At 37.7% G+C, this 17,627-nt stretch overlaps 1 protein-coding gene and 1 non-coding gene across 17 annotated transcripts in view; both read right to left on the reverse strand.

Moving 5' to 3' along the window:
• The window catches only part of CCDC91 (coiled-coil domain containing 91), a 395,073-nt gene that overhangs the window by 152,007 nt on the left and 225,439 nt on the right, over positions 1 to 17,627 (reverse strand). The window lies entirely within an intron of this gene.
• Positions 14,907 to 15,008, reverse strand: LOC133249051 (U6 spliceosomal RNA). The gene has a single exon (XR_009736858.1). It is a non-coding gene; the product is annotated as a U6 spliceosomal RNA (small nuclear RNA).

Below are 17,627 nucleotides of genomic sequence, written 5' to 3' on the forward strand. Positions count from 1 at the left end.
CTACTTTAAGCTTTTGGTTTTAGGTTTTCCTATTGCCCAAACTACAGTTTTTTGGCTCAGATTTTCCTTCCACACACCTTCTTGTTAAAAAGGCCAAGTCATAGAAGATGATAAAGAGAGTGAGCAGTTCTGTTAAATATAAATTCAGTTTAGCAAAGACCACACAGGATGAGAAGCATATGAAAGCTGCTGAAGAAAAAAAGAAAAGAGGAAAAAAAACCAGACATATTTCACTGGCTGACAAAACTCCACATCCTCTCGGCACACTGTAATATCCCAGGGGCCAAGCATGATCTTCAAGACCACAAGTCAAGTAAAAGCAGATGGAAACTCTGAGCAGTTTCAATCATGAAAAAAACTGCCCCCTAGGAAGTGCACGCCCCTAATGTGAAAAGGTGTAAGGCAAAGTGTGGATGGCAAAATCTCAAGGCAGTATTCATAAGAAGTAATAAAACGTGGGAGACTAGACAAACGCAAGTGGACAGTGTAAACACTGGAACCTCAGTCACTTAAATATAAAGATGTTAACACTGTTCTAAGGGAAGCCAAATCAGCAATGGAAGACGTTCCGCCCACTTATTTCCTTATTGGCGACGCTTAGAATATTATCATCTTTCCTTTTTTTTAAGGCATTATACATTATAGTTAATGTGCTCCCGATATTATCTTACATGCTATTTATAAATCCTGAATCATTCTAAAATATTCACTTCACCATATGCATAAGAACTCTTCAGCAAATATTCTATTTTTGAAGGCCTATCTGGATAATAAACTACTCATAATCAAAATAGTAAGTTGAAACAGACACATGTCTTATAGAAAACAGACCTTTGGCACATTTACCAAGAAAAGAAAAATATGCCAAATCTCTTAAATAATCTCTGTTTTGAAATAGACTTACTTGGTTGGAAACAACATGCATTAAGAGGCTAAATAAATATGCATGTATTTTTAAAAACTGAGACAAAAATATTTTTGAAACCTCTGGATAAGTCTCAAATCTTCAAATAATTAACTTTCTCTTGCAAATGTTAAACTGTCTCATGATGCTTCTACTCCTATAATTCAACAGTCATCACTCTGAAGCTGCAGAATTACGAGTGAGTTGGTAAAGGAAAATAAAGCTCTGACTGCAGTTTCACCAACATGAAAAAAACGGCTTAACAGCACTCCTTAAGGTTTTCATTTATATATTATGTCTTCTAAAGAATCCATAATGATAATTTATTAAAAAAATTAAAATCTAAACTCGCTAGATAATGTAAAGCTCCTATTTACCTTTGGTACAATATAATACTATTTTTGGAATTCAGAAAATTTAAAGGTTGGTAGATTTATGGCCAGTTCTCTTGGGTTACATTCATGGCATCTTTTGTAGAAAGAAAAATGTCATTCTCTAGGGGGACTCGGGTTATGGCAGAACTGTTTTGCTTAATGGAAAGGATTGTTTTCACTTCCATATTTGCTATGATACCAAATAACCCCAGTTTTAATACCAAGTTGTTATTTTTTAGTAAATTATATCCTTTAGAGAGACAGGTAAATTAATGAAATAAAGTAATACTTCCTTATCATAATTAAGAAACACAAATGAACAGTACTTCCTCCTTTGGTGATTAATTTGTAAACTACATACTCATTTTCTACCAAACTTCAAGGAAGTAAGCACCATAGGATAATGAATCATGTAAAGGCTAAACTGTAATTATGGGACATGGAAAAAAGCTTTGCACAAATGACCAGCTTTTCACATAGTTCAAGCCTCTCATCTTAGCCCCATTCAGTTACTTAAATGTATCCATCTATAAAAGGACACCAAGGCAGATAACAGGAACAGAAAGATTTAAAAAGTCAGTCCTCATTGAGTTCATTCTATTGTTGAACAGAAACATTCTCTAGAAAACAGAAGGTGCACAGTGATTATCAGAGATAGAAAAGATGCCCAAGGCCTGCCTGTAAGGCTGATTGCTATTCACAGAGAACATTAAATAAAGAAGACTAGCTGCACTTAAAGAGTGGAGGCAGACAGAATGGCAGAAAATGTACAAAAGTAGGCAGGTGCCATATACTAAAAATCTTTGTATTGCCACAACAAGACTTTTTTTTTTAAGTGGGACTATAACACTGAACGCAGAGTCGGACACGACTGAGCGACTGAATTGAACTGCACTGATAATACTGAACTTCCTAGTTGTGCATTCCAGTCCCCTATAATGAAAAGGACATCTTTTTTGGGTCTTAGTTCTAAAAGGTCTTGTGGGTCCTCATAGAACCATTCAACTTCAGCTTCTTCACTGTTAACTGGTCAGAGCATAGACTTGGACTACCGTGATATTGAATGATTTGCCTTGGAAATGAACAGAGATCATTCTGTCATTTTTGAGATTGCATCCAAGTACTGTATTTCAGACTCTTTTGTTGACTATGATGGCTACTCCATTTCTTCTAAGGGATTCCTGCCCACAGTAGTAGATATAATGGTCATCTGAGTTAAATTCATCCATTCCAGTCCATCTTAGTTTGCTGACTCCTAGAAGGCAGATGTTCACTCTTGCCATCTCCTGTTTGACCATTTCCAATGTGCCTTGTTTCATGGATTTAACATTCCAGGTTCCTATGCAGTATCGCTCTTTACAGCATCAGATCTTGCTTCTATCACCAGTCCCATCCACAACTGGGTGTTGTTTTTGCTTTGGCTCCATCCCTTCATTCTTTCTGGAGTTATTTCTCCACTGATCTCCAGTAGGATATTGGGCACCTACTGACCTGGGGAGTTCATCTTTCAGTGTCCTATCTTTTTGCTTTTTCATACTGTTTATGGGGTTCTCAAGGAAAGAATACTGAAGGTATTTTGCCATTCCATTCTCCAGTGGACCGCATTCTGTCAGACCTCTCCACCATGACCCGTCTGTCTTGGGTGGCCCCACACAGCATGGCTAATGCAAAAGTTGGAGGTCAAGAAACACCTGGAGTAACAGGCAACTTTGGCCTTGGAGTACAGAATGAAGCAGGGCAAAGGCGAACAGAGTTTTGCCAAGAGAGCGCACTGGTCATAGCAACACTCTCTTGCAACAACACAAGAGAAGACTCTACACATGGACATCACCAAATGGTCAACACTGAAATCAGACTGATTATATTATTTGCAGCCAAAGATGGAGAAGCTCTATACAGTCAGCAAAAACAAAACCAGGAGCTGACTGTGGCTCAGATCATGAACTCCTTATTGCCTGATTTAGACTTAAATTGAAGAAAGTAGAGAAAACCACTAGACCATTCAGGTATGACCTAATCAAATCCCTTGTGATTATACAGTGGATGTGACAAACAGATTTAAGGGATTAGATCTGATAGAGTGCCTGATGAACTACGGACAGAGGTTCTTGACATTGTACAGGAGACATGGATCAAGACCATTACCAAGAAAAGGAAAGGCAAAAAAGCAAACTGGCTGCCTGAGGAAGCCTTACAATAGATGTGAAAAGCAAAGGAGAAAAGGAAAGATAAACCCATTTGAATATCAAGGAGAGATAAGAAAGCCTTCCTCAGTGATCAGTGCAAAGAACTAGAGGAAAACAATAGAATGGGAAAGACTAGAGATCTCTTCAAGAAAATTAGAGATACCAAGGGAACATTTCATGCAAAGATTGGCTCAATAAAGGACGGAAATGGTATGCACCTAACAGAAGCAGAAGATATTAAGAAGAGGTGACAAGAATACACAGAAGAACTGTATGAAAAAGATCTTCATGACCCGGATAATCACAATGGTGTGATCACTCACTTAGAGCCAGACATCCTGGAATGTGAAGTCAAGTGGGCCTTAGAAGTATCACTACAAACAAAGCTAGTGGAGGAGATGGAATCCAGTTGAGCTATTTCAAATCCTAAAAGATGAAGTTGTGAAAGTGCTAGACTCAATATGTCAGCAAATTTGGAAAACTCAGCAGTGGCTACAGGACTGGAAAAGGTCAGCTTTCATTCCAATCCCTAAGAAAGGCAATGACAAAGAATGATCAAACTACTGTACAACTGCACTCATCTCACATGCTAGTGAAGTAATGCTCAAAATTCTATAAGCCAGGCTTCAGCAATACGTGAACTGTGAACTTGCAGATGTTCAAGCTGGTTTTAGAAAAGGCAGAGGAACCAGAGATCAAATTGCCAACATCCACTGGATCATAGAAAAAGCACCAGAGTTCCAGAAAAAACATCTATTTCTGCTTTATTGACTATGCCAAAGCCTTTGACTGTGTGGATCACAAGAAACTGTGGGAAATTCTGAAAGAGATGGGAATACCAGACCACCTGACCTGCCTCTTGAGAAACCTATATGCAGGTCAAGAAGCAACAGTTAGAACTGGACATGGAGCAACAGACTGGTTCCAAATAGGAAAAGGAGTACGTCAAGGCTGTATATTGTCACCCTGCTTATATAACTTAGATGCAGAGTACATTATGAGAAACACTGGGCTGGAAGAAGCACAAGCTGGAATCAAGACTGCCAGGACAAATACCAATAACCTCAGATATGCAGATGATACCACCCTTGTGGCAGAGAGTGAAGAACTAAAGAGCCTCTTGATGAAAGTGAAAGAGGAAAGTCAAAAAGTTGGCTTAAAGCTCAACATTCAGAAAACGAAGATCATGGCATCTGGTCCCATAACTTCATGGGAAATAGACGGGGAAACAGTGTCAGACTTTATTTTGGGGGGCTCCAAAATCACTGCAGATGGTGTGCAATGGAAGGAAAGTTATGACCAACGTAGACAGCATATTCAAAAGCAGAGACATTACTTTGCGAGCAAAGGTCCATCTAGTCAAGGCTATGGTTTTTCCAGAGTCATATATGGATGTGAGAGTTGTACTATAAAGAAAGCTGAGCGCAGAAGAATTGATGCTTCTGAAGTGTGGTGTTGGAAAAGACTCTTTAGAGTCCCTTGGAATGCAAGGAGATCCAACCAGTCCATTCTAAAGGAGATCAGTCCTGGGTGTTCATTGGAAGGACTGATGTTGAAGCTGAAGTTCCAATACTTTGGCCACCTGATGTGTAGAGCTGACTCATTGGAAAAGACCCTGATGCTGGAAAAGATTGAGAGCAGGAGGAGAAGGGGACGACAGAGGATGAGATGGTTGGATGGCATCACCAACTCAATGGTCACGAGTTTGGGTAAACTCTGGGAGTTGGTGATGGACAGAGAGGCCTGGCATGCTGCGGTCCATTGGGTCAAAAAGAGTTGGACATGGCTGAGCGACTGAACTGACTGACTGATAATGCGGAACAGAGGAATTACTATTGTCACTGTCCAAACAAAGGATGTGCTGTCCGAAAACAATCCTTCTAAGTAGAATATTAATCATTGTGGACATACATAGTAATAAACAATGGTACTATCTACAAGGTTTTATAGCTAATTCTATCATTATATAACTGGATATTTATTCTCCTGTGTAATATACTATAATAACTGCCTTAGCACTTCCTGTGACTTATGTTCAAAAATGCACATTAATCTTAACATTTTCCTTTAATTGTTTTTTTCCTTTGTAATCGGCTCTAGAGATATCAAAGACACAAGTAATCCTTCCCTTGTGTTTAAATAACACGACAAAAATTATTCATGAAAGAATTAGTTCCTTTATCAGCTATTTTAAACTGCTCAACACAAAGCACTACGATTTTCATTATATCTAGAGGCAGAAAAACAAAGATGCACACAAGCATTCTATAAAGAAAAAAATGATACCAAAAGCAGGGAATATTTTGCTAATTTTCAACATGTTTAGGTTTTAGCTTCAGTCTTACGAGATCCTCTGTTATCATCGTGCTGCTGCTGCTGCTGCTGCTAAGTCACTTCAGTCGTGTCCGACTCTGTGCGACCCCAGAGACGGCAGCCCACCAGGCTCCCCCATCCCTGGGATTCTCCAGGCAAGAACACTGGAGTGGGTTGTAATTTCCTTCTCCAATGCATGAAAGTGAAAGTGAAAGAGAAGGCGCTCAGTCGTGTCCGACTCCTAGCAACCCCATGGACTGCAGCCTACCAGGCTCCTCCATCCTGGGATTTTCCAGGCAAGAGCACTAGAGTGGGGTGCCATTTCCTTCTCCACTGTATCATCCTAGCGGACAGGAAAACTACTGACCACACTTCTTCAAGAATAATTTTAAAGGTGTGAACAAGATCATAGATTTCATTAGAACAGGAACTATGTCACGTTTATATTCAGCTTTATATATTACACAGAGGTTTTTACAGTTATTTGTACATAGCATACACATGCAATAGCTATTTGGGGAGTGGCATTCCTTATACTGAGATTAATGTTTTAAAAATCATAGTTTTAATTATATCAATATTCATTAGAAAGTTCACTAAGTTTCAAATTATAACTACCAAGTTCAGTTACCAACTTTGTTGCTGAATACATTTAATTCCTAAGAGAGATCTGAATTTTTTTTTTATTATTTTAGACTAGAAACATTTATTCTTTCTACTCCACAAGCATAAATTTTGAATAAACAAAATAGGGCATGTGAAGGATGATAAACTCCTTGAAAAAAATGTATGTTATAAATTCTTTAATGATTAGACTAGAAAATAATGATATTAAGTCAAAAAACTTGCTACACCAACCAATACCCATAAGCAGTAGACAGACTGTTTTTAATGGAACTGAGTATACACTGGAATCTAAGTGAGTGGAGAAGTTACAGCTCAAGTGGACTACTGCAAACCAAACTACAATCCACTGTACCAACAAATCCACAGAATTTCTCTTTTCCCTTGAAACAGCCCAATTTCTACAGATCTCATTCCAGCCTCATCAAATTTAATTACTTGTCCAGATTTTCAGAGCAGATGTGTCTAAAGAACCAGATGGTCTCTGAAACATTAATATCATGTTGGCATTTAGCACATAACCTTAAAAGAACACTTCATAGCTAATTTTAGTCAATAGTTAATTAATTAAAATTACTTTAAAAGTCAATCCCCTAAGTCATAATTTACAAATAGGAATAAGCTAGAGACAAAACACAAAATAAATATCCCCAGTAAAAATTAAGCCCTAGGAAATAGGAATCTGTGATTAATTCACTGATGGATCCATTTTACCTACAATAGTACCTATGCTATGCTATGCTAAGTCACTTCAGTCGTGTCCGACTCTGTGACACCCCATAGACGTCAGCCCACCAGGCTCCCCCATCCCTGGGATTCTCCAGGCAAGAACACTGGAGTGGGTTGCCATTTCCTTCTCCAATATGAAAGTGAAGAGTGAGAATGAAGTTGCTCAGTCGTGTCCGACTCTTCGAAACCCCATGGACTGCAGCCTATCAGGCTCCTCTGCCCCTGGGATTTTCCAGGCAAGAGTACTGGAGTGGGGTGCCATTGCCTTCTCCTAATAGAAGACAAATAACTATTGAAGGAACTGAAGAAATGAATCATGATTTTAGTATATCCAATTTGTATTAATTGCCAATTCATAGAAAAACTATTAAAACACTGATGATAACTAGGTCTGTATCTATTGTCTTAGTTTAATTTTTGGACTGAAGTAGTACACATAAATAAACTGCTATAAAGGGTCATTTGAAATCAAATACAATTTTACTTTTCTTAGGAAACTATCACAGTTTGCTTTTTATTTTTTAACACCATAAACATTTTGTATTGGAGTATAGCCAATTAATGTTGTGGCAGTTTCAGGTGAACAGTGAAGGGACTTAGCCAGAGAGTTTGCCTTTTTAAAATCTATTTCAGATCTTTTCCAATTTAACTAAAAATAAAATAAGAAAATTAACATGGAAACCCACTCCAGTATTTCGTGCCTGGAGAATCCCATGGACAAAGGAGCCTGGTGGGATACTGTGCACAGGGTTGCACAGAGCTGGACATAACTGAAACGACTTAGCACATATAGCACATAGCTGTTGTTCACAGTGGGCTTCACAGGTGGGGTGAGCGATAAAGAACTCGCCTGCCAATGCAGGAGACATAAGAGGCGGGGATTAGACTGTTGAGTCAGGAAGGTCCCCTGGAATAGAAAATGGCAACCCCCTGCAAGACAGCGGAATCTGGCTGGTGCAGTCTACAGGGTTACAAAGAATTGGATATAACTGAAGTGATCAAATTGCCAACATCTGCTGGATCATTGAAAAAGCAAGAGAGTCCAGAAAAACAACTATTTTTGCTTTATTGACTATGCCAAAGCCTTTGACTGTGTGGATCACAAGAAACTGTGGAAAATTCTGAAAGAGATGGGAATACCAGACCACCTGACCTGCCTCTTGAGAAAATATTATGTAGGTCAGGAAGCAACAGTTAGAACTGGACATGGAGCAACAGAGTGGTTCCAAGTAAGAAAAGGAGTATGTCAAGGCTGTATATTGTCACCCTGCTTATTTAACTTAGATGCAGAGTACATCATGAGAAATGGTGGGCTGGAAGAAGCACAAGCTGGAATCAAGACTGCCAGGACAAATATCAATAACCTCAGATATGCAGATGACACCACCCTTATGGCAGAAAGCGAAGAACTGAAGAGCCTCTTGATGAAAGTGGAGGAGGAGAGTGAAAAAGTTGGCTAAAGCTCAACATTCTGAAAACGAAGATCATGGCATCTGGTCCCATCCCTTCATGGGAAATATATGGGGAAACAGTGGAAACAGTGTCAGACTTTATTTTGGGGGGCTTCAAAATCACTGCAGATGGTGACTGCAACCATGAAATTAAAAGACGCTTACACTTTGGAAGGAAAGTTATGACCAACCTAGATAGCATATTCAAAAGCAGAGACATCACTTTGCCAACAAAGGTCCATCTAGTCAAGGCTATGGTTTTTCCAGTGGTCATGTATGGATGTGAGATTTGGACTGTGAAGAAAGCTGAGCGCCGAAGAATTGATGCTTTTGAACTGTGGTATTGGAGAAGGCTCTTGCGAGTCCCTTGGAGTGCAAGGAGATCCAACCAGTCCATTCTAAAGGAGATAAGCCCTGGGTGTTCTTTGGAAGGAACGATGCTGAAGCTGAAACTCCAGTACTTTGGCCACCTCATGCGAAGAGTTGACTCATTGGAAAAGAAAGACTCTGATGCTGGGAGGGATTGGGCAGGAGGAAAAGGGGACGACAAAGGATGAGATGGCTGGATGGCATCACCGACTCCATGGACGTGAGTTTGAGTGAACTCGGGGGATGGTGATGGACAGGGAGGCCCAGCGTACTTCGATTCATGGGGTCGCAAAGAGTCGGACATGACTGAGCGACTGAACTGAACTGAACTAACAACTGAACAACAATAATTATTCATTAAAGCTTTATTTATTCAACTAATATTTACTGAATGCATGCTTTATTCCCAACATTGTTCTAGGCACTGGGGATGCACACCCAACAAGAGAGATAAGAGCCTGACTCTCCTCAGTTCACATTGTAGATAAGGAAAATGGGGAAGACAAAGAAGATTGCAAGGTAGACAATAAACAAACATTTCTGATGGTGTTACATGCTGTAAAGAAAATTAAAAAGGGCAAAAGGAACAGAATAATGGGGGAGAAACTTTTCAGAGGGGGAAGTCAAGAGCTCTCTTAGGAAGTCACAAATGAGGAAGAAAAGAACTCAGTTTTATTTTGAATCTGAGGGAAGAACATTTCCAACAAAGAAAAATGTCTGAAGTTTTATCATGGGAATAAAGGCTGATGAATTGTAAAACTAGTAAAAAGGCCACTGTTGATCATACAAAACAGGGAATCCAACCAGATGCTATAGCAGCACCAGACTTCCAGACAAAGGCAATCACATAGAACCATGGAAATGCATTTTATTTTTAACTCAAACAAGAAAGTTTCTATAATCTGACCTACTTTCATTTTCTTCAGTGTTTCAAAGTACCAAAAACAGTCAAGTGGTATAAAACAAATTCTTCATCAATAGACAATTTGTGAGAATGAAATATGTAGCACTGATATTTGTCAGCTAAACACACACACACACACATAAATGCACCATGTATATACCACTTTTTATTCAGTATAATTAAGAGTAATAAAATTATCCTCTCTGGTAATGAAGGGGTTAATCCTAAAAAGAACAGTTGAATGATTTTCATGGTCTCACAGAAAAGTGCCATAGATATGCTACACGTATATATGCCAATTAACATCTACCTGAACTTCATCTGGACCCGCTATTAGCATGAAGTTCTTCTATAATACTTACATTCTCCATTTTATACTGAATTACATTCTCCATTTTATAGTGAATTAGAGTGACAAGATAAGATGATGAAAATTAATATATAGTGTCCAAATGATGGCAGCTCACTAACATGTCTTAAAGTTCAATGACTCTTGGCTAATCAGATATCTTCTGCCAATGTTGGGATCCAAAATGTCAATCTATAGCTTTGTTGGCTTGTAGTTTGGGAAGAGAAACTGATACAGACACACATATTTTAAGACCTCAGTGAGTTAGTAATTCAACTGTGGTACAGATGTAGTTGCATTAGAAGAGAAACATTAGGTTATCTCTGAAAACAATATTTAGACATTTTAGAAAATTTTGTTGGAATACAAAAAGAATTAACGTGATCAAAATCTATCACTGGTAAGTGATTTAAACATACAAGGTAAAAAGGACTAGGGAATATAACTCTCTTAAAGAAAAACTTCTATCTGAAATTAAGGCTTGGGTTTACTTTAAAAACCTGGATCTAAATCCGAGCTCAGGTTCATGGCCTGACTACCCAGGCAGGCAGAAGTTAAGCAACATCTAGAATCTTTAAGTTTAACCCTTGGGGAAAATGAAGGTGCATGCTTCTCAAGAGTGTAAACTCCAGATGTCTGCAGAGTTATAGTAATGGATTTGGTCAAATTTATTTTTAGAAAGCAGGACAAACACCAGTTCCTAAAATTATGGATAAATGGATTAAAAAACAAACGACCCCACCCTTCCTTTTCCTTAACTTAAACAACAGCAGTGTCAAGGTCATGGAGAAGCTGGTGAAAATTTATCTTGTCACAGATCTCAAGCATTTGGAATTGTAGAGATCCTAAATTTTTCTAGTATTTGAAGTGCTGTGCAGTGGCACTACACTAATTCAAAAAGAAAAATGTTACATGATGGGTGTAGATCTAAACATGGAAATTCAATACAGTCTGGCCATGCTATAAAATGCTCTGCGGGCTGTGAAAGCCAAAGAAAAAAAATCTTTAGGACAGAAGAAATCATTCCTGTTGGCCCTGTTGTTAAGGGATTCTAGTAACATCAGAGTTGTTACCTCAAACACCACAAAAGTCTCCCAGTGAAAATTTCTTTTGTGCCATGGACAACACATTAAAATTAAGAAGTTTCTAAAATTAAGTTCAGCAGAGAGACGCTGCATGTCTGCCTTCCAGATACTTTAAACTTCTGAAAAGCTGCCATATGGACATGCCTCTCCCTCAGATGCCACAATATTATTTCTTGTGACTTGCATAAGAGCTACAGTTTCAGTTAAAGAAGAAAGAAAGGAAGGAATGAAAGAAAAGGCAAAAAAAAAAAAAAAGAACTCTGACTAAAATCTCTCCAGAATCTTTCATAGGACTCAATGCAGCACCTAATTATTAAACACTAAAGACATAACATTCCGTTTTCTGAAATATCAGAAACCACGAAAAAAAGAAACCCATGTACATGTCAGGAATATTTGACTTAAATACACAATCAATAACCTTCCAAGGAGGCAGCATAACTTGCTAAATAAAGTTCTGGATCAAGCTTTGAATGATCTGACTATATTCACAACTCCTTCTCTGGTTGTACGTGTTTGATCAGGGCACTGTGCTTCTCCATGTCTCAGATGTGTTATCTAATAAATAGGAGGAGTAATAGAGTTTCGTCTCTGCCAGTAATAAAGGAATTCTGTAAAATTCTGATCGCTAAGTTAATTCTTTACATTGATAAACTTTCAAAAGAGAATTGTTCAACCTTCTGCTGATTTTTGAAAACTAAACTCCTTATTTGCATGAAAAGGAAACTCAAGCTATTTGGATTCAAATTGTATCAAGAATATTTTTTAAGTTACCAGATTTAAGATAGTTAAAATAATTTCCCTCCAAATTAATAGACATCCATTTACCAAACATAGATCTCAAAAATTAGAAAAGAACTTTTATTCACATTGAAAAGTTGAGTGAGATTAGAGGTTTCATCAAAATCAATATATCAGAAGATACACTGACAAAGTGTATCTTGGAGAAGGAAATGGCAGCCCACTCCAGTACTCTTGCCAGGAAAATCCCATGGACAGAGAAGTCTAGTAAGCTACAGTCCATAGGGTCTCAAAGAGTCAGATATGACTGAGCGACTTCACTTTCACTTTCACACTGACAAAGATGAAATTCTCCTTTATGTCTTCTTTTTGATCACAAAGAGAAGAATGTTGTAAACTTAGATGACAATTTAAGGTACTTCAAGCTGGTTCTTTTCCAGCTAAGTGTTAACCATATATTCAGTTCAGTTCAGTCACTCAGTCATGTCTGATTCTTTGTGACACCCATGGACTGCAACACACCAGCCTTCCCTGTCCAACACCAAACTCCCGGAGCCTGTTGAAACTCATATCCATCGAGTCAGTGATGCCATCCAACCATCTCATCCTCTGATCACCCCCTTTTCCTCCTGCCTTCAATATTTTCCAGCATCACGGTCTTTTCCAATGAGTCGGTTCTTCACATCAGGTGGCCGAAGTATTGGAGTTTCAACTCCAAAACCATATATAACAGAAGTGATATTGCATGGGGAGATGTGTAAACTATTTAAAATCCATAAGATTGGGCACCAAAACATCAGAAGTGTCATCCTCAGCACTGGAGCAGGTGTCAGAGGTCCCTGCAGTGCTGATCTCTAGCTTGACTGTGAGGGGTTAGGATGAAGCCTCAGGGAAGGGACAAAGTCATCTAAGTGTCTCAGAGAAATTGTTAATATACTAACTAGTATGGAAGTATTTCACCATTAAAATACAAAGTAGTGATTTACTGATTATCGATTTATCGAAAGTTATCAGTCATGTCTGATTCTTTGCAATCCCATGGACTATACAGTCCACGGAATTCTCCAGGCCAGAATACTGGAGTGGGAAGCCTTTCCCTTCTCCAGGGGGTCTTCCCCATCCAGAGATAAAACCCAGGTCTCCCACATTGCAGGAGGATTCTTTACCACCTGAGCCACAAGGGAAGACCTTGCTGGCACCCAAATTAACTTGTTACAATGAATTAACTACCAAGAAACTTGATTACATGAATATTCTGCTAAACTACCAAAACAGGATAACTTTTGAACTTGGTGCTTCTAACCACATGGATAAAATCAGACTCTACAAGTTTTATTCTTCAAATGGAATTCCTTTCTCACTGCTATAAAACAATTTGACAATCAATTTATTGCAAATCAGAGACATGACAATCTTTAGCAAATTATCTCACTTCTGGAAGCAATAAAGCCTAAAGAATAGATGGGAATTGATACTCTAACAGCAATGGGAGCAAAATTTAATTTTTACTATGCATACTTCTGGGCTTCCCAGGTGGCGCTAGTGGTAAAGAATCTGCCTGCCCACGCAGGAGACATAGAGATAAGGGTTCAATCCCTGGAGGAGGGTATGGAAATCCACTCCAGTACTCTTGCCTGGAGAAACCCATGGACAGAGGAGTCAGGCAGCTACAGTCCACAGGGTCACAAAAAGAGTCAGACCAAATGCGGTAACTTAGCACACACACACACATGCATACTTTCATATCTTTTAAATTTTGTATTGTATGCATGTTTCCTTGGCAAAGAAATAATATACTTTGAAGACAATAGGGCAAATCATTTACTCCCTAATAATTTATTCTTGATTGTTGTTCCATCGCTCACTCAGGTCTGACTCTTTGTGACCCCATGGACTGCAGCATGCCAGGCTTCCCTGTCCTTCACCACCTCCTGGAGTTTGCTCAAACTCATGTCCATCCAACCAACTCATCCTCGTTGTCCTCCTCTCCTCCTGCCTTCAATCTTTCCCAGAATCAGAGTCTTTTCTAATAAGTTTGCTCTTCACATCAGGTGGCCAAAATATCAGAGCTTCAAGCTTCAGCATCAGTCCTTCCAATGAATATTCAGGGTTGATTTCCTTTAGGATTGACTGGTTGGATCTCCTTGCAGTCCAAGGGACTCTCAAGAGTTTTCTCCAAAACTGAGTTTTGAACACCACAGTTCAAAAGTTTCTCCAAAACTGAGTTTTGAACACCACAGTTCAAAAGTATCAATTTTTTGGCACACAGCTTTCTTTATGATCCAACTCTCACATCCATTCAAGACTACTGGAAAAACCCATAGCTTTGACTCTATGGAATTTGTCAACAGGCAAAGAGATGTCTCTGCTTTTTAATACACAACCTAGGTTTGTCATAGAGTTTCTTCCAAGGAGCAAGTGTCTTTTAATTTCATGGCTGCAGTCACCATCTGCATTGATTTTGGAGCCCAAGAAAATAAAAGTCTGTCACCATTTCCATTGTTCCCCCATGTATTTGCCATGACGAGATGGAACTGGATGCCATTATCTTAGGGTTTTTGGTTTTTTTTTTTTCGTAGTTAAATCGTTTACTTTTATTTTTTTTAATTGATTTTTATTGAAATATAGTTGATTTACAATGTTGTGTTAATTTCTGCTGTGCAGCAAAGTGATTCAGTTACATAGATGCATATATTCTTTCTCATATTTTTTCCATTATAGTTCATCACAGGATATTGAATATAGAACCCTATGCTATACAGTTAGAGAATCTTTATTCTTTTTTTTTCTTTTCTATAATCATTTTATTTCATATTTAAATTTTATTATTTTTTAAATATAAATTTATTTATTTTAATTGGAGGCTAATTACTTTATAAAAATATGGCATGCTTCACGAATTTGTGTCATCCTTGTGCAGGGGCCATGCTAATCTCTGTATCATTCCAATTTTAGTATATGTGCTGCCAAAGCAAGCACTATCTTAGTTTTTGAATGTTGAATTTAAAGCCAGCTCTTTCATTCTCCTTTCACCTTCATCAAGAGGCTATTTAGTTTCTCTTGGCTTTTGGCATAAGGGTGGTATTATCTGCATATCTGACGTTATTGATATTTCTTCCGATAATCCTGATTGCAGCTTGGCTTCATCCATCCCAGCATATGTTGTACTCATTTCACATGATGGATGAAGTCTGTTGTTTGACCCAGGGATTGAACCTGTGTCTCTCATTCTCCTGCACTGGCAGGCAGGTTCTTTACCACTAGCACTACCTATGTGTGTATATATATGTATATAGTGATATAGTGAAGTGCCTCAGTCGTGTCCGACTCTTTGTGACTCCATGGACTGTTGCCTACCAGGCTCCTCTGTCTATGGGATTTTTCAGGCAATAGTCCTGGAGTGGATTGCCATTTCCTTCTCCAGGGGATCTTCCCAACCCAGGGATCAAACCCGGGTCTCCCGCATTGTAGACAGACGCTTTACCATCTGAGCCACCAGGGAAGTCTCTCTATATATGTATATATATACATAAATATACTTTTAAATATGTTTATATACATTTATATAAATTTATCCATTTATATACACTTATATATCTATATCCATATATATATATTATATATATACATATATATGTATATATAAAATTACACAAAACATACATATATATGTATATATATGTATATATAAAATTTCCCAAAAGCTAATTAACTAAAACTTAGCAGATAAAATCAAAACCAGATGTGTATTCTGATACTGGGTTGTACACTAATGGTTTATAGTTCAGATTAAAGCATAAAGTTAACCATTCCCCTTTTATTACTTTTCAAGCAGGCAAGAAATTAGAAAAAAATCTTTAAAGTAGTTTTTTATATACATATCTTCATTTGGACTTATAAGAATAATTTTAACCAGTTTATCTTTTCTGCCTTTAAGAACTATGGTATGTAATTGTCCACTAACTGGATTATTAGTTTCCAATAAAAATAAATCTGTAACACATCAATTACATCTCTTCTAAAGTCTAATAAACATGTAAGACTTCAATACTATCAAAAATTGAAAAAGACTGATTACAGACAGACCTTACTGATAATTCAGTTCACTACAATAATGGAAGATTAAAAATCACATAACTGATACATCACATTGACTAGAATAGTTACAGAAATTATATTCTTTAGATACTACTATAAACTCACTCTTTAAGCACTCCTACTAGATTTAGAAACTTCCTAAATAACATTGTTAAAGGGGTTTATTTCAACCCTATAAGAACAAAACAGACCCAGCCTCATTCAACACAGAAAGATAATATTATTATGGATAAAAGGTACTTATGATAGACCATAAGTATTATTTCATGATAATAAGCAGAAGTCTGTAATTAATTAACAATGGACAAGAATCACACTGATACAGTTTTCAAGTCTCATTAACATTACTCACAAATATTAACCTGATGTGATATAAAAAAAAAAAATGATATTTAAATTTCATTTTGGAAGGTAAGCCAAAAATAACTAATGGAAAAAGGCAGGTCTTACATGTCTTAAGAAACAACTAAATAAAACCTATTCATTAATTTTTTTGTTAATCTTTGGAGTTATTTTTCAAAGTCTTCTCTGCAGCAAAAATTTGAAATTTATAGCCTCAATGCAGAATGGAGTCTTCTCCTTCATTCCTTTGACTATCAGGCTGAAAATCCAGTCACAATATAAAGGAAAGCCTTAAATCTATATTAGAACAAGTTTTCTTGCAATGTTTCCAATGCCTTTTGGTTTTGGCCTGGCTGGAAAACCACAAGAATAGCCTTGCATGCAAGATTCTGGCTTAGCCCAGAAAACTCAGAGGCACATAAGAACAGTTCTCAACTACCAAACCTTTCTCAATCCTCTGCTGAGGTTAAGTTTGATGGGAGGGATAAGAATGTACAAGCCAAGTTGTGAGTTCCAAACCAATCACTAGTATCTAGCACGCTGTTAGGCCAAACGCTATTGGCAACAGCAAACATCTTTATTTGTCCAGGAAAAATCTGATCATATGATAAAAGCTGGAATTTATGAGGATCCTTGTTCAATCAAATAACTAAAACTATAAATTTATTTCATATCTTTGGGTTAACAAAAAGGTGTAATTTTTTTTTTTAAAAGATATATAACATATCTCACATATCTTCATTTTTACTTATCCCCTCTTTACACAAAAAGTTAGCAATCTCTAATCAAGGGAAAACATCAAAAGAAGAGAAAATGTCATTTCCTCCTCCTTGGAGCAGAACTTTATACAATAAAAGTAATTCTACACCCTGGGAAAAATTGGTCTCCAAAATGTATTATGTTCTCCCTTATAAAACAGTACAAACAACTCAAGAGTTCAAATAAAATACTAGCAAGTAGATGCTTTTGAAAAATGGAATATAGCAGGCATGTGATATTCTAAGCTGGCATTTGCATATGTTACACTGCTGAAATTCAAAGCTGCTGCTGCTGCAGCTGCTAAGTCGCTTCAGTCATGTCCAACTCTGTGCCACCCCATAGACAGCAGCCCACCAGGCTTCCCCGTCCCTGGGATTCTCCAGGCAAGAACACTGGAGT

The sequence above is a fragment of the Bos javanicus genome, chromosome 5 (assembly GCF_032452875.1).
Source record: "Bos javanicus breed banteng chromosome 5, ARS-OSU_banteng_1.0, whole genome shotgun sequence".
Classification (NCBI taxonomy): domain Eukaryota; kingdom Metazoa; phylum Chordata; class Mammalia; order Artiodactyla; family Bovidae; genus Bos; species Bos javanicus.